This window comes from Electrona antarctica, assembly GCF_951216825.1.
Source record: "Electrona antarctica genome assembly, chromosome: 9".
Classification (NCBI taxonomy): Eukaryota; Metazoa; Chordata; class Actinopteri; order Myctophiformes; family Myctophidae; genus Electrona; species Electrona antarctica.
The window spans coordinates 28,256,635-28,274,065 of record NC_136790.1 but is presented as its reverse complement, the minus strand read 5'-3'; positions in this window follow the sequence as shown (position 1 = coordinate 28,274,065).

Here is a 17,431-nt window from a genome sequence, read left to right as displayed (position 1 = left end):
AAGGCTGAAACCAACAGCCCAAAAAGAACACGCACATCCAAGTGCCTACTAGGCAGGGTGCTGGATTAAACACATCCAAGTGCCTACTAGGCAGGGTGCTGGATTAAACACATCCAAGTGCCTACTAGGCAGGGTGCTGGATTAAACACATCCAAGTGCCTACTAGGCAGGGTGCTGGATTAAACACATCCAAGTGCCTACTAGGCAGGGTGCTGGATTAAACACATCCAAGTGCCTACTAGGCAGGGTGCTGGATTAAACCAACCATTTTCTGCTCCCAGAACTACGACTTTAAGTAAAGATACTTAAAGTGGTAACGTTTCGAGCTGTAGCCCTTCCAGGTCTGAAGAGCAGAAAATGGTGTGCGGATTGTTTCATTTATTTAGTTGGTATTAGTAACCTTATCAAATCAAATCATATTAGGATGGCAAGATCACGCATGACTAATTCTTCTCTAATGTGTTTTCTCTTAAACAGAACCCCTCTGTAACAGCCATGCATTATTTATGAAGCAGCCTACTGTATACTCATCTCATTATAATCTCTGGCAACTGGGAGCCAGTCCACCCTTAGGACCTACAACAGTGAGGTAGAATATCTACATACACTCAGTCCAGTCCAGTACAAGACAAATAAAATCATCGCCCCATTGTGACGAATGTCCCTCTTCATGGACATCCATAAAGTCAGCCATTAAAGGCTTGTAAATACGTCTGCGTCTGCGAGTTCATCCCGCAACCTGTACAGTATGTTCACCAGGAAAGAAACGAGAGACTTTCCAGATGTAAAGTCATTCTGTGATTTGTGCATCAGTTTTGGGACTCTCTAGGCTCTGAAGGAACTCTGAGGCTGAGGGTAAACATTGCACAGGGAGAAAATACCCCCTATGATACAAACTAATGTGCAGAATGATATAATCTACTTTTCTTACCAAATATAATCCCAGATTGAAGCAGCTATAAATAAACAAACATTAATGTGAATCTGGTTTAATTTCTTTATGGCCAGGTACATTTCGGATTGGGGCTGATGGTCACAAAGCTATTTTAGCAAGACACACATGATCTAATCGAATCTTTATCTACTCACTATAGTTGCAGTACTACACTGGAACTTGGAAGCGCACATGATCTTTGCCTCCCAGAGCTAATATTCTCCACACCCTGCGGCTATGATGACACAGCAGTTTATTGAGGAACAACCTAGTCTATCAAACATTATGAGCAATATTGACCTATAGGCCTACTCAAGAGAGAGATCATACATCAACAGGGTATATTGCTTTTTCGTACGCTTTACTAATCTGTTTCGTCTCAAAACCGAAGTCATCTAACACAATACCAAGTTTCATAGAATCATCACAGTGACAATTGCATGGGCCGGACAGGCACAATACAGCTGCTGAGGAGGTTAATAGCTGTATGTTATATAAAGTATAGGCTCATTGCCAAGCTGTCTACAGTACATCTGTTACCTGTTTTCACCTGCACAAGGATATGGACAATCTAAAGGTCCCTTGCAGCTCTCAAAATCCTGAATGTGTCCATGCACTGGTGGCTGGTTCAATATTAATCTCAATCTGTACAGTATTAAATCCTCATTTCCGTTTTCAGAAGGAAAAAAACGCTCTTCTTCTCAATGCTTTGTCTACGGTCTCTCACTCCTTTTGCCAAATGATTTCTGCAGGAAGTGGATCATTTCTTCCCGTGGAAGGTTCTGCTTACTCTCCCTTCCAACTATCCCTGGCCCCAAGACTAGAGGCATAAATCTCTCCCCCTTAAGAGATTACACACTATTACAGGCATACGATTCAGGTTAGATGGAGAGCCGAGTGGTGGAGGGGCCTAGTGTGGAATAGACTGGAATCACTCTGACACACGGGGCTCATTCTCACCTGTCAGTCCAACATACAGCCTTTACAGCTGGAGCTCTGCAGGCATTATGCTTGACCGTTGGTTGTCAAAGGCCAATCTAGTGCCGTATATCAAGATAAGAGGAAGTGACAAGAGGTATCTATCTATGATCTTCTATGAACTGATATAATGACAGAGTGACACAAAGTCAAATGAAACTGTATGAAAGGTTTGAGAACTGAAACATTGTATTTTCTCTAATGTTTTTAACTGCAGGTATAGCAGTTTATTTACTTGCATTTCTCCCTACACATGCATCTGTCTCTTTTTATAGTTGTGCAAAGTATCTAGTTTCTTAAAGTAGGCATACTGACTGACAAGTTTTGAAGCAACACAATCTCTGTGCAGAGGAGAAATATCTGTTTTTTGGATGCTACTGTTCGTCAAGCTCACTCAATTCCATTAAGTAACCAGCTATTAGCAATTTCAACCACTTGAACAGGTTGTTGTTAATACACTGATGAGCTGATTCCACATCTGGCAGTGGAATATCCAGTATTTCATTTTAGATCAGACCATTAATGGCTGCTTACTAGCTACCATACATCACAGGGAACTCCATGGATAATACATAATTATAATTTAATAAAAAATCTAATTAGAAAAGTGTGCTCCTCGGAGCACAGGTCGGGCCTAGCCACTTGGAATTGGATCTGAAAAAAATACACTTATACACTTAATTTATACGATTGTGTTAGTTTTGGATTTTGAAAGATTTGCGTAGTGGGAATGCAAAGTTTACCAGCAATCCGGCGCTGCATTAATAATGTTTGGCTTTTTGTACAAAACGGACAGGCCCACAAACTTTAGAAGTCAATCATAGCTAATCAGAATGGAATATGAGAAATGTGACAGATGTCTTGATCACATGACTACAGAGATCAAGTATACCGGAGCAGTAACACAAAATGTGTTTTGCAAAAATCTGTGTCATGGTGGCACTATAACTGTCCAATTTGAAGAAGAAAAGGAGATTCTTCCTTGGCCTACTGGAAGTGTGAGTGCAAAGTTTCCCACCGATTGGTCCAGCGGTGCCTGTAGCATGTTGTGCTAAACAGGTCCCTCTAACAAACTTTTAAATCGTAGCCAATCAGAATAGAATCCGATAAATCTGACAGATATATCTTGATCACATGACAACAGAGGTGTACCAATTTGGGTGAGGTTTGGACAAAAAGAAAACGCACCATGACGGAAAACATGTCAGGTGGAAATGGGCGTGGCTTATTTGGGGAGTTCAAGTAATAATTTTCATTTTATGACCTATGGCTGAAAGTTATAGGTGAAAATGTGCCACCATATAGCCTCATAAACCCGTGATCTGCAAATCTCGTTGTTTGTAGAACCGCCCAACTGATCATATTCAAACTCGGTATGCGTATCACCAAGGACCCTGTGGGAGTGCCGTGCCCGGTGTTAAGTCGGCAGTTGTTCAGAACCGTTGATCTGACCGATACGCCCATATGGCTATGTATGCTGATCCAGTTGTCCATTCGTCAGACCGATAGACTTCAAACTCGACGTGCATATCACTGAAGACCCAAGGGAGTGATCTGCCAAGTGGTAAATCAAGTCAGATTGGCGGTTGTCCATAACTGCCGTGCAGCAATGGATCTCCATACAGTACTGTATATCGAGATCCCTGGAGAATGCATGGAATCTCTGTGTAAACCACCCAGGCTTTTTTATGGCATAGTATAGTATGACATTTTTTACAGCATAGTGCCTAAGGGGGGAGCCGTCTAGAAATGCATTCATGCCCAATTGTCCATCTCAAAATGTTTGTGCATGTCCATCCGTGTCCGTCCATGGCTAATCCGTATCTCTTATCTGTGGCTAATCTCGCAAAGCATCAACAGCATACTTGTGCACGCTGTCTGTAGACCAAGGAAGTCAATATATTTTTCACATTGTGAATATTTCATTTTTTGTGACGAAAACATCAGCTCCTTGGTGTAGATATTACATAAATTCATCGGCTACACCTTTAGTTGAAAATGACCTCAACCTATTGTTGACAATTAAATTACAAATACAAAACTGTATTTACATGCCCCAACCCATTACATTACTTTCTCACATTCTCTTGAATACACACACATTTGACCACATAACACACACAACCACACTCGCTCACTTGCAGGAACACAATGCTCTTACAAAAATCGACATCAGAAAGGAGTGAGCTGAAATATATGGGGGCATGACAATGACGCCGTCATCATCGGATTGAGGAAGTATTTGAAAACAGCATGAATTATGTTTAATGTGCTAAGGCTGCGGAGAAAACTAAATCGGAAAGAAATAAATACATGCTGTGTGTTTGTGGTTAGTTAAATACAGCCTGAATCTGTGAAACACTAACTTCTGACAGTTGCACAAAAACTGCACTGTTTGAAATAAAACAATATGCAAGGGGCCCCAGAATACACTTGGTTTTCCCCCAAGCTCTCCAATAGCTCATCAAAGTGAAAACAAGGAAGGAACTCCTATGTGGTTTCAAGGCAAGCTCAAACATGGGCTCAGTCTATGGAGAGACGTTTGAAAAACCGCCATCCTTTCAGTTTAATATTTTTCATCCAGGGGTCAAAGTCTAAAGACAAGAAAGAAGAGAGAGAGAGAGAGAGAGAGAGAGAGAGAGAGAGAGAGAGAGAGAGAGAGAGAGAGAGAGAGAGAGAGAGAGAGAGAGAGAGAGAGAGAGAGAGAGAAACACATAAAACACATGTAAAAATGTATGCCTTGAGTAGTTATATTTAAAAAAACACTAGTGGTCATAAGAAACACAAGCATCATTTATCACCACCCAAAGGTCTATCTACATCCGCAATAAGTGCCTCCACGCCTCATCTGGAGTTAATACAACTTGGCAACACGGTACCTCTAACACCAGGCTATCTGACTCCCAGAGGTGGAGCTGATGGAGCCAGACAACATTGTTAATGTATCTGTCCCTGGGAGGGAGCAGGCATTCAGCCAGTCAACTAGGCAAGCAGACAGGGCCAAGGTCTCTGGGTGGCAGTGTGACAGACAGGTGTGTTTGTGTGCGTGTGTGTGTGTGTGTGTGTGTGTGTGTGTGTGTGTGTGTGTGTGTGTGTGTGTGTGTGTGTGTGTGTGTGTGTGTGCGTGCGTGCGTGCGTGCGTGCGTACGTACGTACGTGCGCCTGGGAACCTTGCACTAAGAGGATGACAGCTCTATAAGTCAGGCCCCTGATAAAGCACTCAGGAGTGACAATCTTCGGGCCCCAGCTAGTGCAGCATCCGTCCTGCTCAGATAAATTCAGACAGGCCATCCATCAGCCAAGAAGACAGAGAACTGAACCCACTCCACTTGCCTCAATAGAAGAGTCCCAACGGCCAGCCACTTTTGGAATGCATGGTCGTGTTCTCAAGAGGCAGTAGTGGGCGGAACAAAGATGGCAGCGCGCCTCCTCTGGGGAGCCATGCATAGAGATCAGGGGGTGTGTGTGACATGAACCCAGAAAAGAGGAGAGAGATTCCATGTCTTGGGGTGAAATGCTGGAGATGGCAGTTGACAATGGGCAGCGATACAACACGTCTCTGGCTGAGAAGACCACCGCGGGTGCAGACAGCGGATCATCGCTCCAGAAACGGCATGGTCTAATGAATGCGATAAGAGGCTAACATTACACAGTACATTCCACACGTCAGTGACAGACAAAGCTAATGTCGCTAATGTCACAAAAGGCTGTGTGAAATTGCCTTTTTTTAGTTTATATGTGATTCATTTACAAGATGTTAAAGGTGTGAACTTAAGTGAAGAAAACGTGATGTGAGCCTGCAAAAAGCCTTTCTCCACTGCTGCTCTGATGTAAATTAAATGTACCCTCTTATATATCAACACTTTAAAACCCTGTCTTAAGACCTTTATTGTCTCCACCAGGCCGAAGGTATGGGGGGAGAGTATGTTTTGTACTCCGTGTGTCCGTCCGTCCGTCCGTGTGTGTGTGTGTGTGTGTATGTGTGTGTGTGAGTCCATCCGTCCACAAATTTTGCACACACACACTCCCTGGATGCCAACGATGAACCTCTGCCCCACCTCTTACCAGAACAGCCTGTTATAGTGCCACCAGGAGGCCGACTTTTGAAAAACTTTTTTTTTTATATTACTCCTCCAGATGCTGTCCAAAAATCGTGCAAATCATTACACACTATCTCTATAGTCATGTGTTCAAGACGGATCTGTCCGATATTTCATATTCCATCCTAATTGGCTAACATTGGCTTCCAAAGTTTGCAGGATTGGCCCGTTTTGAACAAAAGGCCTCAAATCATGAACGCAGCGTGCAATTTATGTGAAATCTTTCACAGACTTTCCTACTAGGCTGAGGAATATATCCCACCCTTTTCACATTGGCCTGTTATAGCGCCACCAACAGGTGGATTTTTTTCAATACCCATTTTTGGAACAAAATGCCTCAAATTATCCAATTTCCATCCAAGGCGTAAGAAGAAATGGCACCCTTTTCACATTGGCCTATTATAGCGCCACCAGGAGGCCACAACCTGACCTGCCCTGGTGGAGAACTTTATCTAGTTCCATAGTATATTAAGTGTCATTGGATTTTGATTGATTGATTGATTTTCCACAGTATGTAGAATGGGTACATTTCAAACAAAAGCACAATATATAAACTGTTACTGTGGACGACACCAAACATGGGTTAATTGAATGGCACTTTGGTCACCAATCGTTGTTTTTAAATGTGTTTTATAAGTACAACAGATGTGAGTGAAATGCACAACTGTTGGGGATGAGTTCTTCTAGTGTGAATGCAATTGCAACCATGATCAAATCTCCCTTCTATACTCCCACGACTCTGTAAAGTGGACCATGAACTTGCCTGAATGTCAGTATAACCAATTTGACAAAACAAACAAAGATGTTCCTTGGTTTACTCAACACTGACCTCTTAGGATTTCTTGCTGATGTGATCCCAGTTATTAGAGCCTTAGGGGAGATTTACACACGTAAGGGCTGGGGTTGGGGAGGAGTTGAATACCAAAAGATCACATGATTAAACAATGTTTCCACTCATTATAGACACAAACACTGCCGAAGGTGAATACCTATCAAATGGTGACAAGCATATTCTAATTCATGACAACTGAAACCAGAGACGCCTTTCCAAAAAATGAGTTCATTGTTTGCCCCATGTTTACAGTGGCTGGTTACTGTTTCCGATTACCCATGGAACTGCGGGTTGCGAGAGTGTAGCTGCATTGTGGGTCCTGGCATCTGGTGTGTGTCAGTGAGGCTTTTGGTACTTTGACATTGATTGTAAAGTCATCAAAATGTATGAATGCTTCAGAACTGTTAGAATGTCACAAATGATATTCAAAAATAACGATACAGTGCAACTAGTCTAAACTAACTTTCTATATTACAATATGAAGGCAGTTTATTTTACAAATATTACTGTAAATTAAAACTGGCCTCAAATGTTTCAAATTGCCATCAGTATGAGAACATTTCCAGTGAGACCCTTGTGTTTTGTGTGTGTACAGCGTACATAAATTAATAATATTGTTTTACAACTCTGTACGCTTTAACCAATTAAACCCTCTATACTTAGTAAACTACCATAACAGTTGACCGAGGTCAGGCATGTGTTTGGTCTGCTCTTTTTTCACATAACCAAAATAACCAATTTACTATCTCACAGCGCTTGTAGTTGTAGATCGTCTATTTTCAGCAAATGTTCCCCCCAGAATAGGGATGCTAGGGTCATTAAGTCCTCCTCAGAAGGAAACTGGGCAATAACACATTGCCACAAATAGTATATTGTCCTCAGGTTTGGGGCAAACAAGACAATGGCCAGTCTCTTATTCAACAAAGTCAAAAAGTGGGTGAAATTCGTTTTTGTGCAGCATAGTTCCCATCGTGCTAATTTTCCAAGAAAACAAAGAAAGGGAATGAGAAAGGGTGGGGGGTTAATCAAGGCAGGAAAGAAGAATGTTTGAGCGCTTTTACCACAAAAAAAGTACAATCAAAGGCTTTCAGATATTTAGAAGCACAGATCCTGGGCCTGGTGAGAGCAGGGGTGGACCTGGTGAGACGTAGGAGGGGCCCGGACAGGAGTCAACCCACAGAGCCTATGCGCCAATCGTACAGACCTGGCAGAGTTTATTTATTTATTTATTTGACAGGGACAAAGCTCATTAATCAACATGTCAGTTTTCACCTCAATGTAAATGGGCCAGAGTTAGCCAAAGCTAAATTTCATCTGTAGTCCCTGGTTTTGTTATAGAAGCTTGTTTCACAAACAGCACACTCGTAGGGTCTCTCTAAGCTTAATTTACAGGCTGTACAGCCGTACAATGGTGTTCCCACTTCATCATGCAACAACCTGCTCTTAGAAATGTAGAAATACTGCATATAATACTGCACATACTACCCATAAGCACTATGCGATTATCTTTAATAATGGACTTGGAAACAGTTTTTTCCCTTGGCAGGAGAATTAGTGTGAACATGCTAATTGTGTGACAGGATGTAAGTCTTTCCTCAGCTGTGATTGCGATGTTTCATCTCCTGCTCTGTTTCCAAACACTTCCCGTGGTCAGATCGTGTTCAAACAGTTCTCTAATTACACCAGAACTCGTAGGGGCAGATGAATCTCATCTCATCCCTCACGCATACTGCGCAGAATAAATGATTGGAAAGTTTGCTTTGGAAATGCCTCAATAACAACAAAAGCTGCTGGTTGGAAAGCCTCACTGTCTGCATAGTGAAATTGAAATGGCCAGTCCATTTACTGCGCGCAAGCGCGCACGCATGCTTTGTACTTTTTTTTAACTTTAATATACTAGCCTTCTTTCTGGTCTAGAGGGGCGGGCGCGCATGGAGCAACGACTGGAGAATATTGGTTTACCGATCTGAGGAACACGTTATTACAACCAGTTCCTTTCCCCTCAATCAGGCACCATTGCTGACCAGGGGGAGGCAGTATAGCGACCAGGCTTACTGCATGTGACTTGTGAGGGTACCTACCCTAGGGGACACGGGGAGAACATGAAAACTCCACACAAAGACCCTTTCGCCAAACCCACCTAGGGTATGGGCACTGATGACATAGAGGAGAGAACACGCCCCCAGCATCCCCAGCGGGAATCGAACCCAGGACCTACTAGCTGTGAGGCGCCATCGCTACCATGCCCCACTTTGTCCAGTTTTTATACACTTGCTTTCAGTTCCCACCTGACATTGTGTGATCCCGATTACAGACACCAAATATGTACAGCTCTCCATTGTAGGCAAAGGCTGAATGAAACCCAGGTCCTGGAAGAAACCATGCAGAAGGTGTTTCCAGCCAGAGGTCGGTCTCTGTGTCAAACGCTGTGAAGACTATGTAGTAGGTGCCGTACCACCCACAGCCCCCAAATACAAACATCTTCGTCCCGATAATGGTGGCAAAGTGACCATCTGAATTACCGGTAGGTGGTGGATGTAGAGTTCCTCTGGTGTTGATTAAAGGCCAGACTATTGAGGTGGTGTCCAACTTGTACATGGCATTAATCCTTCCAGTCAGCCCCCCAATTCCTCCATGTATAAACATGACCTTCCCCAAGACACAAGCGGAGTGTTTCCACCTCTCTCCGGTAACCCTGGGTTTGGACCATGTGTGGGCGTCGACATCAAAAGCATAAAGCACGTTGCAGAAAGGCTTCCCTCCCCAGATTCAGATGGTTTCTTCTATCAGCACAGCTGTGTAGGCCCAGCGCATGGATGGAATCTCAAGGTGATGGTGTCCTCTTCTAGTGGTCACCGGGGTCAACTTCCTCCAGTGTAAAGACATGTGGACACTAATCGGACGACGTCTGCTTTTCACGTATCCCCGAAGGAATACACTTATTTCCCACGGCGACAACAGCATCATACTTTTGGAATAGTCTTTGAGATGCACGGAACAGAGAACCATAACCAAAATAAAACACCACTATGAGAGGGAACGTAGTTGTCGTGCAACCACTTTTATCGGTACAGTGGCACAAGCGTTTGGTCAATCCATGAAGCCGATACTTGTAGGTCTGCCATATATGGTAATTTGATCAGCATGCCAACCAGTCTATGGACTCTTAATGTTATTGTTAGCCTTAAGCAGTGACGTCAAGTGTTTTTCTGAGGGGCCTCTTGAGGGTTTGTATAAACACAAACATTGTCCTAACACAAACATTGAATGCCATTGACAATGAATGGCCAGTTTTGAGTGTTTGTGCAAACACATATATTTAATGCCATTGACAATGAATGGCCAGTTCATTGACAATGAATGACCAGTTTTGAGTGTTTGTGTAACCACAAACATTGTGTAAACACAAACATTGAAGACAAAAGTGAGGACGCAAATTGTTATTGGCCGGAATGAGATGATGATGATAAGAGCGCCCCTCACTTCACACAGGTGTGATTTTTGTTTATTTGGAATTAGTAAATAACAAAAATAAGATAATACACATTATAGACGCTTAAAACGGATATGAATACAGGTGTGCCTTGAGATTTTTACTTGCTCATTGGTGCACTTCGAGCACAAAAAGATTGAAAAACGCTGGCCTGATATTATTCCTGTTCCTGTAGGGAGGACAGATCTTGAAGAACTGCAGCTGTTTCCCATACGTGAACTTAGACCATCTTACTATTTACAGTGGAGGGTAAACCCTCAGGGGAAATCACTGCTCATATTGCACGAGCGAGGAGTACAGCATGTTGCACAACATAACTGGAGACATTTCCCTTGTGCAACACACAGTACCTGAACATAATGACAGTAAAAAGAAATCCCAAACTAATACAATCAGGACAATCATCTAAGTAGAAGAGCAAGTCAGGTGAAATGTATATAGGCCTATGGCAGCCTTGTGAGTAGACCTGTATTCATAAATCAAATTTTTATCAAAGGCGCTGTCAGTGCTGCACATTCAATGTGACATGCGGCTACGAAGAATAAATGACTGGCCTGTGTTTCTGACTCCTGGAAGCCCACAGGATGTGCGCTGGCAGGGGATCAGTCCCACTAGGTGAGCGCGTGCTACGCCAGCCAACTGGCTCGTGGTTACTGCATGCTACCTGTTGAGGGAGGAGCTGCAGACATCAAAGCCTTGTCTGAGTCCAGCGGGGTAGCCACATTCCCAGCTCCCCTGCCCCCCAGCGAACATCTGTCCCTTTCACTGAGATGAATCCATAGTTAAGACCCATATTAAGAAGCAGGGGAGGGTGACTTACAGACATATAAAGAGAGGTGTGGGTTATCAGTATCATGATTCTTGTCTCACTGTATTTGTTTTGGTAACGGTGTAATATGATTACAGTACAAGTAATACTATTCTATTGCATTCAATGTTGAAGGATACAATGACAAAATAACCAGATTAAAAACCTGTGTTGGAGCAACAAAGTGTATGGGATCTGTCTTTTATTCCTGAATACTAAGACGTTCTCTACTAGATGTTCCCATAAAAGTAGATTATAGTGCATGCACACACACACATACTGTGTGTGTGTATAGATAGATAGATAGATAGATAGATAGATAGATAGATAGATAGATAGATAGATATAGAGAGAAATAATTGCAAATGCTAAAGTCCATGTGGCACATGGTGTTTTGAATTAAGCGACAGAATCTCAATGGGGTATTCAAAGTATGTACTATACTGTTTGCACACTGCATAATTTTGCACCGCCTGTGAATCTTTTTTGTTCATCAACATTCCAGACTGTAGCACGGCATTTATCTCGTCAGACTCTATTCATCATCCACAGGGTTTTCAGCCATTGTCAACCTGTAGTCACGGTGACTGCAGAATAAAGAGTCTCCACCTGAGGCTGCACAAACAATGGATGGGGGATTCCTCTGCCTCCAACAAGGAATGCATCAAAGCTCCCATCCAGGACATTAGTGGTGACAGTTTGGGACATATTTATCAGAAGTAGAGCACTTTAGTGGCATTTTGTTTTATCTCAGTCTAGGGTCTGTTTTCAAGATGTGTGTTATGGGGAAAAGAGGGGTCATGATGACAGAGGGGTGGGAGCCAAGCAGACTTGTCAGTGTCACAACAAACTCATCATGAGTAGATGAAACTTGGCTGTGTGCATGAGCTAAAGTCAACTTGTGTTGCATTGTATCATGCATATATTCTATAGGTTAGAAACATGAGGTTTGGGCCGCTACAGGGCCTTCACATTTAGAGTTCAGGCCACCTACTACGTTGCACCGCCAATCCAACCAATATGACTGAGACATAGTGTTGGGGGCTTTGTCAGATTACTCGTTATACGCTGTCTGCCTGGGTCCCATTTGAGTCATAGTGACATGTGTGTGACAACGTGGTCCGCCGCCGGTCAGCCTGTGGCGGACCTCTGGTCCTCCCTTGAGCCAATTTTAAGAAAGAGAGAGGAGAGTTGACAGACACCTAGGTATTACGGACTAATCAGGCCTGCTCTGACTACCTTGAAACAGATACAGCAGGGGTGGCCAAAAGGTAGATCTTGATCTACCACTGACTAGATCACAAGGCATGCCCCTAAAAAAATAATTTCAATATATTAAAAAATATATATTTTTCAGCTCAAACCCACAGTTATACTTTGTTTTCAAGATTGTTGCGCACAAATATCAGTAGCATTTCAAAGTTATATACAAGAAACCCCTTCCAATTCCATTTCCCCCCTCTATGTCACAATCCATGTGTGTTTGTCTTATATGTAATGCTAGCACCGCAATTCCAAAGTCCGCTCAGGTAATATTTTTTAAACTATTTTCAGCAATGGGATATTTTTAAATGGGTAGATCTTGTTGAGCCAGTCATTTTGAAAGTATTCTCCTGGTTCTTTGCAACAAGATAAAGAACCCCAAGGTTTGATCTCTGCCTACAGAGTAGGGATGTGTGTCTGTGATTCTCATTAGAAGTGAAAATACAGATATAAAACCTCTTGGGAGATCTTATGGCCGGATCATAGCCCTCATATACAGCCAATATGTAGAACAGACAGGATGAGAACAGATCATTATGGAAGTCTATTACAGGTGCAGCTCTCAGAATTTAGTGTGTATCGTATTGCAGAAGGAAAAAATTAGTCATTGGAAGTGGAACTCATAGATTGCTAAAGCACACCGACACCTCAAAATGTAGGTTACAGATTCAACGGCAGCATTCTGTTGTAGGTTTAGCATTGTACTGCATTATATGAATGTGAAGGAACTTGACACTATAACAAACAGACCAAAGTCAAAGATTTATATTATAAGTTGAGTTGATCACAACCCCTGCATTATTATTCTCCTCCACACACCGTGTAGTACTCCCTTGTTCAAAGAATTACATCAACTTTCCATTTAATATACATAAGTCTAACATGGTTCAATAAAGTGGACTACAGTGAATCTGCCTCAAAATATACACTGATAAATACTCAATCTATATGTAAATATAAGGTACATTGGGGAAGGAAAGAAAATCAAAAAGCAGGAAAAACGCATTAGCATCCCTATTTGATCAGAGCCCCTGGGCTGAAGTTATGACTTTTAATGGAATCTGAGGAGGACAGAGTGCTGGAGCAGAGGGGGAGAGGTGAGAGTATGGAAGCTCTCACAGGGGAGTCAGCTATCTGAAAGGACAGCGGATAACAGAACGACCTCAAAGATTACTCTCACTAAGTGGAAATGGAATTATTGCATTTGAAGGTCTCAGCAGCTTTTCTTCCCTCTCTGGATAAAAAAAAGCATAGAAAAGTTTGTCTGAAGAAAAATAAATCTCAGTTTTACATTCTAAAAGTATGGGTTGAGCGTTGGCTTATTTATGGTGATGTTCCCACCTGGAAAGCAATACTCACCATACTGCTGTACTGCGATTCATCTGTCAATAGAGAAATGTACTGTGTGTGATACTCTTTATCCAAGGCGCTTTACATAGATTGGGTGAATGTGCATTACATTCACCCATTCACACACACATTCATACACCGATTGCGGCGGAAGCCATGCAATGTACCAACCAGCACATCGGGAGAAATTTGGGTTCAGTGTCTTGCCCAAGGACACTTCGACATGTAGACAGGATGAGCCGGGATTCGAACCGCCGACCCATGGATCATTGGACGACCTGCTCTACCTCTTGAGCCACAGTCGCCCCATGTATGGTTCATTCACATTTTGTCAACTAAATAAATTATTACTACATTCTTCCTATAAATTTTGCTCTTTAACTCCGAATTAACATCTACATGGGGACATTTCTGAAAGAGTGTAATTATTATTTAGAAATACAGACTATTTAAATTTGTAACAGCTGAACATGTTAAATCATTTGGCTGATCAAAGCCCAGTCTATTCCTAAATGCCTTAAGTAAACTAACAAAGGTGAAGAATGTATTAGCAGCCCCATTAAAGAAAAGCTATTAAAGGGTGAGCATGCATGTAGCCATATGTTTTTTTATGGGCTGTAGAGCAGTAAAGGATGGCGATATGTACCATGAAGCTACATATTAATCCTGCGCTGCATTCCACACATAGTGATTAATTAGCACTAAATTAAGATCATGTTTGGGATTAGATGTTTGCAGATGCATGTCATCATGACTAGGTCTCCAAACCTCTAATCCTCAAACTATAATTTAACAACTTTGGAACAAGTTATTTGCTTCTCATAAAAAGAGTCAATTATTGGCTTTTGTATCCTGGCACAAATGACCCCATAATTAGATGAGCTAAGGACAGAGCTGTAGGTGTAGCAGTACTTAGTGACAGGGAACATAAAGAGTAAATGAACAGGAGGGAATCGGCACTCCCTCCATAAAATCTTGATTAAAAAAAAACTCATTGACCGCCAAAAACAATACATTCCAATGTATTTGTGCATTATCCTGTGTAAAATACAAATAAATACAAATGTACAAATGCAAAACAGAATATTAAAAAAAAATATTAGTAGCCTACTGATACAGATGAAAGAGAATGAGCGTGGGGGCAGCAAAAGTCTTGCCGCCCCCACATAGAAAGTGTATTTCTATGACCATCATCATCATAATTTTTCGACCGTGGTCGAGATCATGGATTTCACAATGCCACGCCAGACTTTCCGGTCCTTGATTGCCATCCCCAGTTCCTGCTTACTGATGCATGTGTCCCTAGCGATGACATCAGGGAACTACAGTTTTCTACCTCTGGTCTGCTTTGAGGCAGGATTCCAGAGAAGAAGGGAAGATATAACCTCATTGTCAGCTCTGTAGCAGTGGCCAGCAAACTGTGTTCTTCTGGATCGGACTAGTGAAGAAACGCAGGGAAGGTTGCCGTATATTAGATTAGTCGATGGGTAGCTCTTCCAAGACAGATTTGGCGCTCTCATTAGAAGGCGGGTGTAAGTGCCATCCAACCGTTTCTCTAATTTCTTTGAAAGTGTGTATGTCTCGGAGCCATAGAGTAGAATTGGCTCAACGGTTGTCCTAAATATTTTTACTTTGAACATTTTACTAAGCTGGGATGGGATGACCAGATCTAATGCATGTCATTTCAGGCTGACCAGGCCATACCCTTCCTAGTTTGAAAGTCCTTTTGGGAACAAGATATACATGAACCAAAATACAAGTGTGTCACCTTGGAGTATGTCAGCAAGGATGGGGAATGATTGTGTTTCTCCGTCAGGAGTAAGGATGGTCGCTGAGGTATTTGTATATAGAACTTTTATGGCATTGATCATTATATGACCATAATTGATCAGAAAGCAGCATAAAGTGAATGTTAATCTACTACAACTATCTGGCCGTAGTGTAAGTCATTGTTTCACTCTCCAAGACTGCCTCACATACTAAGTGTTGAGTGACATCACCCAGTGTTTTGGGAATTATGGCAGGACTCAAGCAGGTTATGTCAGAAACAGCAGATCCAGTTACAGTTTTTGTGCATTGGAGAGGTACATGGTAATTCTGGAGTCTTAATTGTGGGCTTGCTAAGGCGAGCTCACTACTGTTATTTTCAGTCATCATAATCACCTGTTTTTACGTCCATTTATTATTGATTTATTCCACCCGTTCTTGGGCCCCCCCAACGAGTCCTTTATACTTTTACCTAGAAACTCGTTCTAACTCTACTTAGCTACCGTTTGTATTTTTTTGAGATATTTAACTTTTAATCGCAAAAGAAAAATCCCATTCATTTGAATGGAGAAGCGGCATTTAGTGACAGTGGTGCCTAGAAACTGCTTATTAGACTATAGCAACATATTAGACCATAGCAACCACTGGTCTAACACTACTCAGCACTGTCAACACTCTTAACAGTACTAATACTATCAACACTTTTAACACTAATACTTAAAACTATCAACACTTTTCACACTACTGTTTAATACTACTAATACTTTTAACACCTTAACACATTTAACACTAGGCCTACCACTAATACTGTAACACCTCAACAACTTTAACACTACTAATACTTTTAATATATTTAACACTTTTAGCACTACTAATAGTTTAACGCCTTAACACGTACATGTATGTTTAACACTATCAATACGTCATACTATCCATTCTTAGCGAGCCCACGGTTTCTTTCTTTCTAGTTTAAATCTGAAATTGTCAAAGTTGACCAGTGTTCATTCTGCAGATTATAGACAGGATGTTGGATACAAAAGCTTGCCCTGAAAAAATGGTTACATACTAAGCCAAATTCAAACTTGGAAAGGGGAGATTTATTTGAACTGAAATGGATGGAGCATATAGTGTGTGCTTCCATTATTTTATGAATTATGTGTACAGAGAGGACATAGTCAAAATCCTTAATTTCTCTTCAATCTTTAGCGCAGGTTGATATTCAATATCCATATTTTGTCATTAAAAACTATGGAAGCCGTATGCAGTGCACACAATTTATATTCACTTCTTGTTACTTTATTTTGACCCGTTTATATAGAGCTTTGTTTGGCCTATCATCTATATGGATTAACCCGACTGTAAATCTCAGCATTATCAGACGGTATCAACTGTTTTGAAAGCACCATGCTATGTTTCAATTGTTTTCTGTGCTTGTATTTTAGAAGGTGGATGGTTATGACGGAACAGCAATTTTGGACAGTTAAGAAATGAAAATCGTGTTATAAATTGTGTAAATCATGTCACATTACATAATGAGCCTGGTTTTGCAATGTTAACGAGGTCAAACAACATTAACGGCGTATCACGCCTTTGGGTCATCTCTGTGACCTGATCCTTACATAAAACCTTGTAGGCACGTAATCACCGCTTAATCCCTCTTGTCCATTGTAAATTGTTAACCACACAGATTCATACACATACCCCATGGAGTTAATCAGAAAACACCTCTGTCCCTCCACACCTCCAACTGCAGCACTGACATATAATAAAAAGCAGCAGCTGTTCATTAAAACCTGTGTTTAAGAAATGCGATTAATTAAGGTGTTCCTGCCTGCTCTCTGCGGAGTCAGTACAGTTACAGCTGTGAGAACAGGACTCACTTTATTATTCATCTGCTGCATACATA